The sequence below is a fragment of the Lissotriton vulgaris genome, unplaced genomic scaffold (assembly GCF_964263255.1).
Source record: "Lissotriton vulgaris unplaced genomic scaffold, aLisVul1.2 SCAFFOLD_1815, whole genome shotgun sequence".
Lineage (NCBI taxonomy): Eukaryota > Metazoa > Chordata > Amphibia > Caudata > Salamandridae > Lissotriton > Lissotriton vulgaris.
In genome coordinates, this window is record NW_028252187.1 from 419,968 (window position 1) to 438,867 (window position 18,900).

Consider the following 18,900-nt stretch of genomic DNA (forward strand, 5'->3'; position numbering starts at 1 on the left):
AACGTTTTTACAAATGAACTTAAAGTGCCCCTTCACAAATGTATAACTTACCTTATAGAAAGGTGATGAAGATAAATGAGGAAATGTTTTAAAAGATGTATCTCAGGTAGTTGTAGTCAAAATGGCTGTGTTTTCCCTCTCATTTTTAATTTATATTCATGTGCATAACAAATCAAATGTCATGAAAAAAAAGTAGGAAATGAAAGTAACATTTTAATTGGTTGAAAATTCTAACACTTTCATATGTGTTTTTGTCATGTAATTTACCTCAGGATATTTAGACAGGGCTACAGCCCAAAAGGCTCAATGGAATACCATCAAATGTGGGATAATGGTAGGGACTGGTATGTAGTAGGGTCTATTCTATATTTGGTGAAAGTCTGTCCAGTGGTTTTTATGTAATTTTATTTCCCACATTTTTTTGGGGAGCGCTTACCGGTGAAAAAAAAAAAAAACGAAAAAATCACCGGGTGCGCACACGGTACGCGTACAGGTCCGCGTACGTACCGTACATGCACCCAGCAATTTCATTAAAAAATAATTTTTTTCTTTTTTTTTTGACCTTGGGAGTCCTTCTGGGACAACCTGAGAAGGGCTAGGGGGTAAGGGGGTCTCTACCCTGCCCCCTTTTTGCGTTTTCCACTCTTGTTTTGTGCTCTCTTGTGCCTCAGTTCTACTGAGAAATGAGATGGCTGCTCAGGTGGTACCAGATGGATAATAACATATAAAAACGTTATTCGCTAATAGAATTTGCATTTACAAAACCTAGATAGAGACTTGTAGAGAACATCCCTCTAGCTGTATTTCTTTTATCATTACTCTCTCTGTGTCCTTCCCTTATGCTCACTCCTTTTTTTTTGGGTTGCGCTCTCGGTGCGCGCCCCGGTACGCGTACCGCGGAGCGCACCGAAGAGAAAAGAGAAAAGAGAATGGCAGAGTTTAAAATTGTAAGTCATTTTATATAAATAGGAGGTAGTTCTGAAAAGAACTTTTTTTTTATTGTTTTTGTTGTGTTATATTTTTTTTGTGAACATTTTTTACTTTTTTTAGTTTTTCAAAACAATTTTATATTTTTTTTGTTTTTTTAATCAGAAGGATTTGAAACTGGCTCAACCGGAGCAAAAAAAAACAATAAAGAATCATTGCTTTCGTTTGTGAGAGCACTTGTGGTTTTCTTCTGCTCTGTTAATTAAGGTGATACTTTTTTCACCATAAGCAATAGTAGACCCACAATAAATACAAACTATTTTGAAGTGTGAGAATTTGCTTTGGATGTTGGGCACCATTTGACGCCCTTCAGGTGTTGCAAAAGATGATTCCACACTTGAGGTGCTAGGCTGAGGGGTCTGTGGGTTTTCAGCCATAGCTCTCACCTGTGCTTGGGCCAAATTATTTGGGTGCCACCTCTCCATGTGGCAAATCATGGTGTGGTTGCCAAAACTATATTTTTTAGCAGGATTGACACGTGAAAGGATGTTCTTGCAAATTAGACATGTTACTTTAGGGGCATTAACTTTCTTCAGCCCTGCAGGAAACTTAAAGAATTGCCAAATGTAGTGCTCCTTTACACGAGATGGGTGGGGTTTCTCTGGTAGGAACTGTCTCTCCTGCTCCTCCTGCTCCTCTTCCTCCTCTTCGTCCTGCTCACCACCAAAAAGCAGAGGTGGTGGTGGTCCTTTTGGTGGTGGTGGTGGTGGTGGTGGTGTTGGAGCACCAGCAGCAGCAAGTAGAGTAGCCATTATTGGTATCTCACAAAGAAATAGCTCTTGCTCTCTCAAAGAAGAAAGTAAGAATGAGGAAAAAAGGTGGGGGCTTTCCTCATTTGGAAAAAAATATATTAGGAACCAATGAAAAGTGTTATTTTCAAGTCACATGACCCGATGTGCTTACTTTACGCGCTCCGGCGCGCTTACGTTACGCGCTCCGGGCCAGCGCCGCAGAGCGCTTCCAGGTGCGTTTACGCAGCGCGTCATAAGACACATCGCGCGGCTACGCGATACGTCACGCTTACGCCACGCGTCACGATGTTGTTTTCGATCGCAACATTGGCGCTAACGGGACGCTTCCCGGTTCGCGCACCGGGGCGCTTCAAAATACTACGCTTTCCGGGGCGCTCACCGGGGTGCGCACCGGGAGCGCTCCAGGGCAAAAAAAATAATAAAAAAAAAAAAAATTGAAAAATTGTAAGGACTGGTAGCCCGATGTGCGTTTGCTATGTCTCAAGATATATGCTCCAGTTGTTTTTAAGAAAATTAACTTTTAAAAAATATATATTGGGCTATATATATGTTAGAGCCCAAATGCATCCCAAACGTAGCCCAATGTAGCCCAATGTAGCCCAAAGATGGCCATCAGAGACAGAAAAATACAAATGTAGCCCAAATATCAGCCAGATGTAGCGCAACTATAGCCCAATGATAGTATGTACCAGAGTGTTCTAAAGAACAACTAGAGCGCTAACAGTCTTACTTATAAAGTGAGACTTTTAGTTAGGAATTAGCATTAAAAAAACTTTGAAATTCACTGAAAAAACCATAGGTTTCACACCAGTTATAGTTAGGAATTAGCATTTAAAAAACCTATTAAATTCACTGAAAAAACCATAGGTTTCACACCAGTTATAGTTACTTGGAAATCTTACTGACATAAAACCATTGAAATTCCCACGTTATAGTTAGTTGGACTCACTATAACTTGCGCGTGTAATGCACTGCTGATGACATCACATATTACATCACTCATGACATGGTCAGTGACATCACTCATGACATCACTGATGACACCATCCTTTTGACAGAGAGACTGACCTCCTTTAACTGTAAAGTAACCCTTGAAACACATATTCAAAAATAGAAACTAACATTTTCAAAAAAGTGGAGATACCTATACCAGTTACAACAACCAATTCAGTAATTCCACCATTTACATACACATCCACTCATTCAGCAACAGTTCTATATAGTCAGTCATACATATACTCACTCATTATATGTAGTGAGACACCTATACATCCGTTAACACACCAACAGTCTTCCAAAAGTTGCTCACACACATATTCACACATGCAAATAAAATATTGAACATCTATTTTTTTGCATATACAGCTATACACACACTACCACCTTACTTCTAAGGAAACTTACACATACTTACTCTCTTAAATTTTTACTTATAGAAACACATACTTATTTAAACAAGAACTCTTTCAATCTCTCACTCTCACATATAGTCACTTATATACACCAATACTCACATATACTAGATTAAAACATATGTAGTTACTGATAAAGACACTAGTAAAACAGTCATTCACTTACTAACACATACATATACACACTCATTCACCCATACAGTCCGGCACATATGCTGTATTCAAAACACATACAAACAGTGAGTCAGTCATTGATGCATCTGTGTGCTAAGTAACACCCCCACCAAATCATACAGACACTTATACTTATACTAAAAAAAATCTAATAACCCATATACACACACATGTAGCTACTCACCAACCCATGCAGCCACTTATACACAAAGTGAAACACTGATACATATATTCAAATATTTAAACATTAGTCGCTAATATATGTATTCACTAAGATACACTTAATAAGCTAGTTAACCAATCATTTTTTTAAAAAAAAACATCCATTTAGACACTTGTTTAAACAGTTATTCTTCCATTGACCTTTACATATACATATATAAAACATATTTATTTTTCAGAAATGCACACATTCACTGAATGGTGTCATCAGTGATGTCATGAGTGATGTCACTGACCATGTCATGAGTGATGTAATATGTGATGTCATCAGCAGTGCATTACACGCGCAAGTTATAGTGAGTCCAACTAACTATAACGTGGGAATTTCAATGGTTTTATGTAAGTAAAATTTCCAGGTAACTATAACTGGTGTGAAACCTATGGTTTTTTCAGTGAATTTAATAGGTTTTTTAAATGCTAATTCCTAACTATAACTGGTGTGAAACCTATGGTTTTTTCAGTGAATATATATATATATAAAAAACTTTGTGCCTGCTACGTCGAATAAATCCCTTTGTCTGACCCGGAGCATGTGTCCCGCTTACTTTGTCAAGAGGTGAGCATTGGAGGTGGATAGTTATCCGGTTTTGCTGAGACCGGTTGGGGGCACGCCCTCTCGTTCTGGTGCTCTGCATTGTTTCGGCAAACAAACTGTGGATTTAGTACGGCAAGTGCTAAATGCGGCGCCCCCCCACGCGTGAAAATTGCCAGCAGGCGAGAATTACCGCAAGGGGAGAGAGGAGGCAGCATTGTGCTGCCTGACTAAGGGGACGGCAAAGGGTACATTGGAATCAACTTACTGGGGTGCTGTGTGGAGGAAGCGTCGTTCAGCGCCAAACATTGGGGGCATCCTTGAGGTGCTTGGTGGACCAGTCACTGTATTTGGCACCACGAGGGACTACGTCTACCATCATGCAGTTCACCCACAAGAATCAGCAATCAGCACACACCTGCAGCCGGGAGGAGGAGTCACAGGACTACTTAACAGGAAGCGGTGACCAATCCAAATCCAGGGATGTACAGTGTTCTGTGAGACCGGCACTGATGACGGCCGAACTGTGGCCAGAACGCGTCTGCCTGCAATCTACAGCGTTTCACAGATTTGGAAAAAACTTTGTGCCTGCTACGTCAAATAAATCCCTTTGTGTGACCCCGAGCATGTGTCCCGCTTACTTTGTCAAGAGGTGAGCATTGGAGGTGGATATATATATATATATATATATATATATATATATTCACTGAAAAAACCATAGGTTATAGACCATATATAGTTAGGAATTAGCATTTACAAAACCTTATTTTACTCACACAAAACCATTGAAATTCGCATATATAGTTAGTTGCACTAACTATATATCGCGCACCGGCAATCCACTGCTGATCATGTCACATATTACATCATTCATGACATGGTCAGTGACATCACTGATGACATCACTGATGACATCTCAAATGACATCACTGATGACATCACTGATGACATCTCAAATGACATCACTGATGACATCACTGATGACATCTCATTTGACATTACTGATCACATCACTGATGACATCATTCATGTGATAATACGATGAACCTCTTCAGACTCTAATATAACCTTAGATACACTCAGTGTAAACAGACACTCACAGACTGTCACTCATCCATGGAGTTACTCACACACCTAGCCAGTCATGCAAAGAATCAATCACACCTCCATTTCCTTAACTATACAGTTATACACACGTTACTTATTCAAACATATACTAACACATATTTACTCTCTTATACAATCCCTGATACAAGTTCACAATGATCCATACAGCCACTCATACATTCACTGGCTCTTATGCACAGTTATTTATATATGTCAACTCTCACATGTACTGTGGTTTACATATGTACTTACTTTGACATGTAGCACTGAGATATCCATTCACTCACCAATACACTCATGCACACAGTCAACCGCCCATACAGCTGTTTCCACATGCACTTTTGAACCCATACATCTAGTGAATCAACTGCTCACACATCTCTGCACAGTCATACACCTCCCAGCCACCCACACACACACTCAGTCTCCCATACAAATACTTGGGAAACCAATCAATAACCCATATAGTTACTCATATAGCTACTGATCAACAAATGCAGCAGTTTACAGAACAACAGACATAATGATGCACAAATTCAGACAGTTTAGTCACTAACCCATGCACTCAGTGAGACACATTTAATCACTCACTCATACAGTCAGTCATGCACCTACTAAATCCTTCATCCAGACACTTATACATCCACTCGTTCTTCAATATGTAAGACGTATTTTAACTTTACAGAAACATACAGTCACTGGATGTTGTCATCAGTGATGTCATTTGAGATGTCATCAGTGATGTCATCAGTGATGTCACTGACCATGTCATGAATGATGTAATATGTGACATGATCAGCAGTGGATTGCGGGTGCGCGATATATAGTTACTGCAACTAACTATATACGCGAATTTCAATGGTTTTGTGTGAGTAAAATAAGGTTTTGTAAATGCTAATTCCTAACTATATATGGTCTATAACCTATGGTTTTTTCAGTGAATTTCAATGGTTTTTTAATAGCAAATATCAAAAGCTGTAAAATGTATTCTTCTTTTAAAGGAAAAATATATTTTATATGTATTTAATATAATTTTTTTATGTATATAACTTTTTTTGAGGGAACGAATTTATCAACTATCAAGCTGAAGAAGAGTTTGGGGAAAAGAAAACAAAGAGGAGGACTAAGAGGAAAGAACTATCAGTTCAAAAATACAATTGCTTTAAAGCATGAAGTGCTTTTCCACACATTTACATTCAAATAACCCATATTAGAACATACAAAATATCTACAGAGGAGACGGTGTACATTTAATTTTAGACTCTTCATTGGTACCTACATGTTGGTACTTACATCACCCACACAACACAACAGCTCTATTCAGAGCTACCCTACCTCAAATCACTCTAAAATATAATTTTACTATTTCCCTTGGTTTTCCCCTTGTTACGCTTTCCGGAACGCTACCCGGTGCGCGGACCGGGCGCTAACCGTGCAAAAATTTGATTTTTTTTTTTACATATATGGGCCTCCTCAGCCACCCTCAGAAAACCTAGGGGGTCAGGATATGTCTCCCGTGCCCCCTTATACCCATTCCCTACATTGTTTATCCTCCATCTTGTGACTAAATTCGTCCGAAACACAAGATGGCGGACTCCCGTTACGCTACCGGTGAGCTACCCGGTTCGCGTACCAGGTAGCGCTTCCACTGGGAAAAATCAAAAAAAAAATTATGTTATTTTTTTGCCCCGCGGGCCCTTTAATAGCCCCCACATCAATCCTAGGGGGTCAGGAGGGGTCTACCTTGCCCCCTTTCATTCATTTCCCCCTTCGTTTATTTCCACCTCTTGTCTCTCGGTCCTACCGAGAGACAAGATGGCGGCTGCTCCGGACTGTTTAGAATGTTGACAGTCACCGGAGAGCCAATCGGCTTCTCCTCGCGAAGTTCCGTTACGCGTCTGGTACGCGAACCGGGGCGCTAACCGGGACGCTGTCACAGATATATATATTTTTTGAACGTTAATTTCTCAAAATCCACTGGAGCACACATCTTGAGACCTAGCAAAGGCACATCGGGCAAACAGTCTCTACAATTTTGCCAAGTTTCATAGAAATCCATTCAGCCGTTCGAGGCAAAAGTGAGTCCAACCGCCCTATGGAAAACTCAATGTTAAAAACACATTTTGGGACCCCCCTTTTTTCTCGGCCCCCGCTTGACGAAACCCCTCCAAACTTTCAGGGGACGCTCGGAAACAAAATGTGCCATTTTCCTGAAAATTTCAGCCAATTCCGTCCATCAACGCCAAAGTTATTCAACATAGAATTTTCAGAAATCCCTATTCAAAAAAATCCTAACTATATATACCTACTGGCGACCGCTTTTAGCCTGAACGGCTGAATGGATTTCCACCAAACTTGGCAAAATTGTAGGTACTGGTAGCCCGATGTGCCTTTGCTATGTCTCAAGATATATGCTCCAGTGGTTTTTTCGAAAATTAACTTTGAAAAAATTTATATTGGGCTACATTGGGCTATATATATGTTAAAGCCCAAATGTAGCCCAATGTAGCCCAATGTAGCCCAAAGATGGCCACCAGAGACAAAAAAAAACAAATGTAGCCCAAATATCAGCCAGATGTAGTCCAACTATAGCCCAATGACAGAATGTCCCAGAGTGTTCTAAAGAACAACTAGAGCGCTAACAGTCTTACTTATAAAGTGAGACTTATAGTTAGGAATTAGCATTAAAAAAAACTATGAAATTCACTGAAAAAAACATAGGTTTTACACCAGTTATAGTTAGGAATTAGCATTTAAAAAACCTAAGAAATTCACTGAAAAAACCATAGGTTTCACAACAGTTATAGTTAGGAATTAGCATTTAAAAAACCTATTAAATTCACTGAAAAAAACATAGGTTTCACACCAGTTATAGTTACCTGGAAATTTTACTGACATAAAACCATTGAAATTCCCACGTTATAGTTAGTTGGACTCACTCTAACTTGCGCGCCTGCAATGCACTGCTGATGACATGTTACATCACTCATGACATGGTCAGTGACATCACTCATGACATCACTGATGACACCATCCTTGTGAGAAAGTGACAGATATCCTTTCAGTGTAATGTAACCCTTGAAACACATATTCAAAAATAAAAAACTAACATTTTCAAAAAAATTGAGCTACCCATACCAGTTACAACAACCAATTCAGTAATTCCACCATCTATATACACATCCACTCATTCACCAACAGTTCTATATAGTCACTCATACATATACTCACTCATCATATGTAGTGGTACACCTAAACATCCTGTTACACACTGACAGTCATCCAAAAGTAACTCACACATGCAAATAAACTATTGAGCATCCATTTATTTGCATATACAACTATACACACACTATACACACACTACCACCTTACTTCTAAGGAAACTTTCACATAATTAGTCACTTAAACAATCACTTATAGAAACACATACTTATTTAAACAGGAACTCTTACAATCTCTCACTCTCTCATATATTCACTTATCCACTTATCCACCCATACAGTCCTGCACATATGTTGTCTTCAAAACACATACAGTGAGTCAGTCACCAACCCATGCAGCCACTTATACACAAAGTGAAACACTGATACATATATTACAATATTTAAAAGTTACTCGCTAATATATGTATTCACTAAGATACACTTAATAAGGCAGTTAACCAATCAATTCTTTTTTAAAAAACATCCATTTACACACTTATTTAACCATTTATTCTTCCATCGTCCTTTACAAATACATATATAAAACATATTTATTTTTTAGAAAGACACACATTCACTGGATGGTGTCATCAGTGATGTCATGAGTGATGTCACTGACCATGTCATGAGTGATGTAATATGTGATGTCATCAGCAGTGCATTGCAGGCGCGCAAGTTATAGTGAGTCCAACTAACTATAACGTGGGAATTTCAATGGTTTTATGTCAGTAAAATTTCCAGGTAACTATAACTGGTGTGAAACCTATGGTTTTTTCAGTGAATATATATATATATATATATATATATATATATATATATATATATATATAAAAATATATATATATATATATATGTATATATATATATATATATATTTACTGAAAAAACCATAGGTTTCACACCAGTTATAGTTAGGAATTAGCATTCAAAAAACCTATTAAATTCACTAAAAAAACCATAGGTTTCACATCAGTTATAGTTAGCTGGAAATTTTACTGTCATAAAACCATTGAAATTCAACGTTATAGTTAGTTGGACTCACTATAACTTGCGCGTGTAATGCACTGCTGATGACGTCACATATTACATCACTCATGACATGGTCAGTGACATCACTGATGACACCATCCAGTGAATGTGTGTCTTTCTGAAAAATAAATAAATAAGAATAAATGTTTAAATAAGTGTGTAAATGGATGTTGTTTTAAAAAAAAATGATTGGTTAATATGTATCAGTGTTTCACTTTGTTTATAAATGGCTGCATGGATTGGTGAGTAGCTACATGTGTGTGTATATGGGTTATTAGATGTTTTTTTTAGTATCAGTATGAGTGTCTCTATGGTTTGGTGGGAGTGTTACTTAGCACATAGATGCATCAATGACTGACTCACTGTTTGTAAGTGTTTTGAAGACGGCATATGTGCAGGACTGTTTGGGTGGATTAGTGTGTATATGCGTGTGTTAGTGAGTGAATGACTGTCTCACTAGTGTCTTTATCAGTAACAAGATATGTTTAAATCTAGTATATGTGAATATTGATGTATATGAGTGATTATATGTGAGTGTGAGAGATTGAAAGACTTCTTGTTTAAATAAGTATGTGTTTCTATAAGTGATTGTTTAATAGAGTAAGTATGTGTAAGTTTCCTTAGAAGTAAGGTGGTAGTGTGTGTATAGCTGTATATGCAAATAAATGGGTGTTCAATAGTTTATTTGCATGTGTGAGTATGTGTGTGAGTAACTCTTGGATGACTGTCGGTGTGTAACAGGATGTATAGATGTATCACTACATATGATGAGTGAGTATATGTATGAATGACTATATAGAACTGTTGATGAATGAGTTAATGTGTATATAGATGGTGGAATTATTGAATTGGTTGTTGTAACTGGTATGGGTATCTCCATTTTATTGAAAATGTTAGTTTCTATTTTTGAATATGTGTTTCAAGGGTTACATTACAGTGAAAGGAGGTCTGTCACTCTGTCACAAGGATGATGTCATCAGTGATGTCATGAGTGATGTCACTGACCATGTCATGAGTGATGTAATATGTGACGTCATCAGCAGTGCATTACACACGCAAGTTATAGTGAGTCCAACTAACTATAACGTTGAATTTCAATGGTTTTATGACAGTAAAATTTCCAGCTAACTATAACTGATGTGAAACCTATGGTTTTTTTAGTGAATTTAATAGGTTTTTTAAATGCTAATTCCTAACTATAACTGGTGTGAAACCTATGTTTTTTTCAGTGAATTTCAAAGGTTTTTGACTGTTAGCGCTCTAGTTGTTTAGAACACTCTGGTACATTCTGTCATTGGGCTACAGTTGTGCTACATCTGGCTGATATTTGGGCAATTTTTTTTTTGTCTCTGGTGGCCATGTTTTGGCTACATTGGGCTATATTGGGCTACATTGGGCTACATTTGGGCACTAACATATATATAGCCCAATGTATCCCAATATATATTTTTTCAAAGTCAATTTTCGTAAAAACCACTTAAGAATAGGGCTTCCAGTCCATACAATTTTTCCCATTTTTTAAATTTATTTATTCATTTTTTTGGGGGGGGGGGGGGAGCACTCCCGGTGCGCGCCCCGGGGAGCGCCCCGGAAAGCGTAATTATATGAAGCGCCCCGGGGCGCGCACCGGGGAGCGTCCCGTAAGCACCATTATCGCGAACAAAAACATGATCGTGACGTATCGCGTAGCCGCGTTTGCGTGAAACACACGACGTAAGCGCACCGACGCGCTTACGCTACGTGACCCGGGGCGCGCCCCCGGGCACGCCCCGGGGCGCGTAGCGTAAGCGCGTCGGGTCATGTGCCCTGAAAATAACACTTTTCATTGGTTCATAACAGTTTTGGTTTCATAATGATGAAACCCCTGGTCATGTGACCTAAAATTAACACTTCTCATTGGTTCAGGATATTTTTTTTTTTCCAAATGATGAAAGCCCTCACCTTTTTTCCTTATTCTACCTTTTTGCTTTGAGAGAGGAAGACCTTTACTTTTATCTATAGAAAATGGCTACATTAGCTGCAGCTGCTGGATCTTCTGGACCACCACCACCACCACCACCACCACCACAAGGACCTCCACAACTTCACAGTGGTAGAGATCCAGAACAGGAGGAGGATGAGGACGAAGAGGAGAGTAAATTCGTCCGAGAGGACAACATAACATACAAGCCAAAAGAGCACATCATTTGGCAATTTTTTTCTATCCCGAGTGACAAAAAAAAAGTGAATGCACCTAAAGTAACCTGCCAAATCTGTCATCAGGAGATGTCAAGGGGGAATCCCAACAAGAAGTACTCCTTCGGCAACTACACAATGATTCGGCATATGCTTAGAAAACATCCCAACAACTATTCTAGGGCAGAGGTCAGGGAACTGGCCAAAAACCCTGTACAATCTTCTGCCAGCACCTCCAAAACTACTGTTTCCACCCCATCAGGACCAGAAGCTAGGGAGACATGCTCCATCATTCAAACCAACTTTTCAAATTTTAAAATAGTTTGTAAATTTTGTGGTCAAACGATTTGCTATGGTGAGCATTGCATCACTCTTATTAATCGTGCTTGGGAAAACCACAAGTGCCAAAGGAAATATTAATTTTTTGCCCTTTTTTTTCTCCTGTTGAGCCCTTTTGAAATGCCTGGTTTTTGTTTCTCTCCTTAAAAAATACAAAAAAAACAAAAAATGTTCAGAAAAACCAAAAAAATCAAAAAAAGTTTAAAAACTCCCCCAAAAAAATATAAAACAACAAAAAGAATAAAAAAACAGTTATTTTCAGAACTACCTCCCATTTATCTAAAATGACTTAAATTTTAAAACTCTGCCATTCTCTTTTCTCCCTGGTGCGCTCCCGGGTGCGCTCCCCGGTGCGCGTACCAGGCGCGCCCCCCGCAAAAATCGATTTTTTTTTTTTTTTTTGACCCCGCGGGGCCCTTTTATGGCCCCCACATTAAACCTAGGGGGTCAGGGAGGGTCTACCCTGCCCCCTTATGGTCAATTCCCCCCTTTGTTTTTGACACCTCTTGTGTCTCGATTTTACCGAGAGACAAGATGGCGGCCGCTCCGGACTGTTTCGAATGTTTACAGACACCCGAGAGCCAATCAGCTTTCCGCGCGCAAGTCGCGTGGCGCGACCGGAGCGCTCGCCGGTGCGCGTACCGGGGCGCGCTTACAGATATATATATTTTTTGGAACCTAAATTACTCAAAATCCACTGCAACACATATCTTGAGACATAGCAAAGGCACATCGGGCTACCAGTCCCTACAATTTTGCCAAGTTTGGTGGAAATCCATTCATCCGTTCGGGCTAAAAGTGAAATCGACCGCCCTATGGAAATTAACATGGAGAAAACGCGTTTTGGGACCCCCCTTTTATCTCGGCCCCCACTTGACGAACCCCCCCCCAAACTTTCAGGGAAGGACCGGGGCGCCGCGAGGCCATTTTGAGGAAATTTTCAGGCAGATTCGTCAACCGAAGCCAAAGTTATTCCAAATAGAATTTTGAGATTTAACATTGAAAAAAAACCTAACTATAACTACCTACTGGCGACCGCCAGTAGGTCATATATATATATATATATATATATATATATATATATATATATATATATATATACCTACGTTACCTAAATGTACTTTTCCTCTAGTCCACAGGATTCTTTCGTATATCCACAGATATCTGAAAATACAAGTGAATTAACCTGCTTTTTTTTTTAAAGATGTACTATTTACAATTAGGAATTAGTTTAAAAAACAACCAGTACGGGTCAAGATTTTCTATTTGCTTTTTCTGTTTTCTGGTTATATGTCATTGAAGCCAATTCATCAAATGATATACATTAGGCTTACATCACTAAAAAGAGATGCTTACCAAAAGAAAAAAATACAAAACTGGAAGTGCAGCTGCACCTGTCCTATCTTGCAAAGCGTAACCTTTTAGACAGTTTGACCGAAATTTATTAAGATTTTTCCTTGGGGCTGCGTTACCTTTGTGGCAAAGCCCTAATGCAAAATGATTGTGGGCATTTTCTAAGCCATACAAACCCACTTTCTATGACTTTGTGTGGTTTACTAATTACTTAGTAATGCAACACAGATCATAGTTCTTCCTTGCGTTACCGTGTGTTAGGCGATACATTGGGGAACATGGGTGTTGCCATACAACCACTCATTTATTTTGAGGCATACGGATATTTACATAGACTTGTAAACCTGGGTTTGCTTCTAAATGGTGTGCCTAACTGACAGATTCCTAACAAGGAGAAATTATTTATTTCTCCTTGTTACTTCCTTTTTCCATGTGACCCACAATCTGCTGCACAGATAGAAAGAGAAACATGCCTCTTACTGATTGTTTTTTTTTTTTTTTGCAGGAAGAATGTACTCTCCTGCATTAAAACAATCATGCCCGTTACACAGGCACTCTTGCACTATGGTGCAAGAGTGCCTGCCTTGGGATCGGAAGCACACAGAGCACTAGGAGAAAGCAGAAATGCTCCATAAAAAATGGATCCTTTCTTATTTATTTTTTTATAAAACTTATTAAGCGCGCGAATACCCAAGGGAGTCTTGGCGCTAGACAGAAAATCAAATAAGGCTAAGTTTGTATGTGATTAGCAGGGTCTATTGGTTGAATAACCAAGTTTTTAATTGTTTCCTGAACAGAATGAGTGTGGGAATGCTCTTGAGTTGAATGGGGAGGGTGTTCCATAGTTTGGTCGTGGCTATCACGAAGGATCTGTCTCCCCTTTTTGCTTTTCTTGTTTTGGCTATCTCAAGAAGGTTTGCTTTAGCAGATCTAAGAGTGCGAAGTGGTCTGTAAGGACAAAGTGAGTGTTTTAGGAAGAGTGGGCCTTTTTCATGGATGGTTTTAAAGGCTATGCACAGAGCCTTGAATTTGATTCTTTGCCTCACAGGTAGCCAGTGAAGTTTACGAATAGTGTTTAAAATAGGTTTAAACATAGGTGTTCCAGTGACAAGTCTGGCAGCTGCATTCTGAACCAGCTGGAGTTTGTTTAACATCTGTTCTTGAGCATTAAGCAGGAGAGCATTGCAATAATCAACTCGGGACATTAGAAGAGTGGAAATCAAGGTGTTAATGGTGTTCGCGGGGAGATAAGGTTGCAATTTTTTGATCATTTTTAACGTGAAGGAAGAAGCAGAGACTTTGGAGTTGGCTTGATGTGTGTATGAGAGTTTGTTGTCGAAAATTTCTGTTCTCTCCATTTCAACAGAGCAAAGCACGTTTCTTTGCCTGCACTGCATTCTGTGAAAGAATAATAGCTATGCCCCAGTTTGTTCTTACCAATTACTAACCCTTTTTGTAGTGGATTCTCATTTCTCAGTCAATGTCTTTTTGAATCTTCTGGCTTTAAAATTTTTGACACAACAAAAAGCTATTATTGTGCCATTTATTCTGGGATGTTTTCACTCTCCTTCTACTTCTCAGTCATCATTCTGGCTCTCCTCAACACCTCTGGAACAAAGTCCTCATGGGTCTTTTTTTAACACATGCCTCACTATTGTGTCCTTTTCCTTAAATGAAGATGAATCCTTTTCCATCATTTTAAAAATTCTCGAGAGTTAACCCTCTTCCAGTTTTTCTTGTGGTGACAATGCCAACGGAAAAAATACAACACCGGTGGCTCCTCTTTGATCGTTATCTATCATAGGAGGGTAGCAGAATGGATAGCTAGAGCAAGCTAAATTGGAAGACTAGGAAGAATGGTTACATTGTGTGTGAAGTCTGTTTCAGTTTTTTCATGTCATTAAGTGGAGTGATGGTAGCCTGCGTGTGAAGTTTGAAAATATGAAGAGCGCAGTAAAGACTGCCTGGCAGTGCTCCATTGGAAAATTAGAAAGTCCTGCAGCTGTGAGTCTCTTAAGACAGAATGAGTAGAAGATTTCAATTCATACTTTCCTCAGTCTCACATCCACTTCAGGGCCTCGTGTATCCTCTGAGGATAGGATCTCTGTTTCTAGCAGTCAATGCTGCTATTGGGCACTCCATGTCGCATCACTCCAGGCAATCTGCATTGAGTACATCTATGTAGTCAGGCTGCAAAATCAAAATTCACCTCACTGTCAATTACTTTTCTGTCAGTCAGGCTTTCTGAATCTGTTGTAGTGCAGGTTCAGACAAAGCTATATGCAAACCATTCTTGACCCTGCACCACATGGGAACAGTCCAGCCTGAACTGCCATGCCAGGTCCTCCCTGGACCAGAAACAAGCATTCTAAGACCGATTTCAGGGTAACACCCTATATCAGCCAGGCTAGTGTGATTCCAGTAGCAAAGTGAGCAAGGGACCTACTTTGGGCATACCCTGTCAGCTTAGGGCAAACAAAGCAAATACAAGGAGATGATGGATTGAGTGCTGAAACTTTCCAGATACTCATCCCCATTCACAGATCTGGGTTAAATATATCATCGTTCTTTAACTCACTTCGTCACCCAGTTAAGACAAAGCTATATGCAAATCCTTCTTGACCCTGTGCTTCATGGAAACAGTCCAGCCCAAACTGCCAAGCCATGTCTCCCTGGACCGGAAACAAGGACGTTGAGACTGGTTTCAGGGTAACATCCCTCATCAGCCAGGCTAGCTTGTATCTAGTGGCAAAGGGAGTAAGAGACAAAAGTCTGGGCATACTGTGCCAACTTAGGGTGAACAAAGCACACAAAAGGACATGACGGATGGAGCGCAGAAACTTTTCAGACACTCAACCCCAGTCACAGGTTGGGTTAAATACATCGTCGTTAGCTCACTGCGCCACCCCAGTTCAGACAAAGCTATATGCCAATCATTCTTGACCCTGTGCCTCATTGGAAAAGTCCAGCCTAAACTACCAAGCCATGTCTACCCTGGACCGCAAACAAGCATTTTGAGACCGGTTTCAGGGTAACACCCCTCATCAGTCAGGCTAGCTTTAATCCAGTGTCAAAGTGAGCAAGGGACCCAAGTCTGGGCATACCCTGCTAACTCAGGGTAAACAAAGCAAACACAAGCAGATGATGAACGGAGCGCCCAAACTTTTTAGACACTCACCCCCAGTCACAGATATGGGTTAAGTCCATCATCTTTCACATAGCTCACTTCGCTAGGCCAGTTCAGACAAAGCTATATGCAGATCATTCTTGAGGAGGGGGGTGGGCGCACACTGCCTCACACTCCAGCATTCAGTTTGAACCGATGCATCATAATAAATGCAGTGCATGAAAACACTTTCTTCGGTGACAAGGCTTTAGTTTTTCACCCTTGTTGGTGCAGCCAGTGCTGTGTATCTCTAGAAAGATCATTCTTGACCTTGTGCCTCAATTTATCTTTTTTTACAGAGTTTTATATAGCACAAACTTCACCCAAATCGGATATCATAGCAACAGTTGCATTACATGAGGACACATTCATTAATTATTTCTTTTTTGTTAGGCCATGGGAGATTAAGTGATTCACCCAGAATCACAGGATGTTCAGTGTCATTCCTGAGAGTCGAACACAGTTCCCCAGATTCGAGGTCGACTGCCAACTCGGAACAGTTCAGCCCGAACTGTCAAGCCATGTCTTCCCTAGACTGGAAACATGCATCATGACACTGGTTACGGGGTAACGCCCCTCAGAAGGCAGGCTAGCTTGAATCCAGTGACAAAGTGAGCAAGGGACCCACGTCTGGGCATACCCTGCCAACTTAGGGCGAACAAAGCAAAAACAAGGAGATGATGGATGGAGCGTTGAACCTTATGAGACACTCACCCCCAGTCACAGATCTGGGTTAAGTCCATTATCGATCTTTAGCTCAATTCGCCACTCCAGTTCAGACAAAGCTATATTCAAATCAGTCTTGACCCTGTGCCTCATGGAACAGTGCAGCCCAAACTGCCAAGCCATGTCTTCCCTGGACCGGAAACAAGCATCCTGAGACCGGTTTGTGGTAACACCCCTCATCAGCATTTGTCACCCGAGTGGTAGGATATACCCAGACATGGGTCTTGTGCTCTCCATGCCACTGGATTCAAGCTATCCAGGCTAATGAGGGGTGAAACCCTGGAACACGTCCTAGGACGCTTGTTTCCAGTGCAAGGAGGACCTGGCCTGGCGGTTTGGGCTGGACTGTTTCCATTGGGCACAAAGTGAGGACTGATTTGCATATGGCTGGGTTTAAACTGGAATGGCATGGGGAGCTAAAAATGATGGATTGAGGACCAGATCTCTGTAATGGGGTGAATGTATGGCATTTTTCTGCATTCTGTCCATCAATTGTTGTTTTTGCATGTGTCACCCCGAGTGCGACAGCTGTGCCCAGACGTGGTATCTGTACTCTCCATGACACTGGATTTAAGCTACCTGGCTGATGAGGGGTGAAACCCTAAAACCGGTCCTAGGATGCTTGTTTCCATTGCAGGGAGGACCTGGCCTTGCAGTTTGGGCTGGACTGTTCCCCCTTGGGCACTGGGTCAAGAATGATTTGCATATGGCTTGGTTCAAACTGTAATGGAATGGGGCGGTACAAAAGGGGGTGGTGATGGACGGAGCATCTGACCCAATCAAACACTAACACCCAGTCAACAGATCTGGGTATAATCCATCACCGTTCTTTAGCCCACTCTGCCACCCCAGTTCAGACATGGCCATATGCAAATCAGTCTGACCCTGTGCCTCGTGGGAACAGTCCAGCCCGAACTGCATAGCCATGCCTTCCCTGGACCAGATTCAAGCTTCCTAGGACCGGTTTCTGGCATTACAGCCGTCTTCAGCCAGGCTTGCTTGAATCCAGTGGCAAAGTGAGCAAGGGACTCACGTCTGAGCATACCCTGCCAACCTATGGCAAACAAAGCGGTACAAAAAGGGGTGGTGATGGACGGAGCATCTGAATCAATCAAACACTCACACCCAGTCAACAGATCTAGGTTTAATCCATCACCGTTCTTTAGCCCACTCTGCCACCCCAGTTCAGACATGGCCATTTGCAAATCAGTCTGACCCTGTGCCTCATGGGAACAGTCCAGCCTGAACTGCCAAGCCATGCCTTCCCTGGACCGGATTCAAGCTTCCTAGGACCGGTTTCTGGCATTACAGCCGTCTTCAGCCAGGCTTGCTTGAATCCAGTGGCAAAGTGAGCAAGGGACTCATGTCTGAGCATACCCTGCCAATTTATGGCGAACAAAGCAGTACAAAAGGGGGTGGTGATGGACGGAGCATCTGAACCAATCAAACACTCACACCCAGTCAACAGATCTGGGTTTAATCCATCACCGTTCTTTAGCTCACTGTGCCACCCCAGTTCAGACATGGCAATATGCAAATCAGTCTGACCCTGCGCCTCGTGGGAACCGTCCAGCCCGAACTGCCAAGCCATGCCTTCCCTGGACTGGATTCAAGCTTCCTAGGACCAGTTTCTGGCAATACAGCAGTCTTCAGCCAGGTTTGCTTGGATCCAGTGGCAAAGTGAGCCAGGGACTCAAGTCTGAGCATACCCTGCCAACTT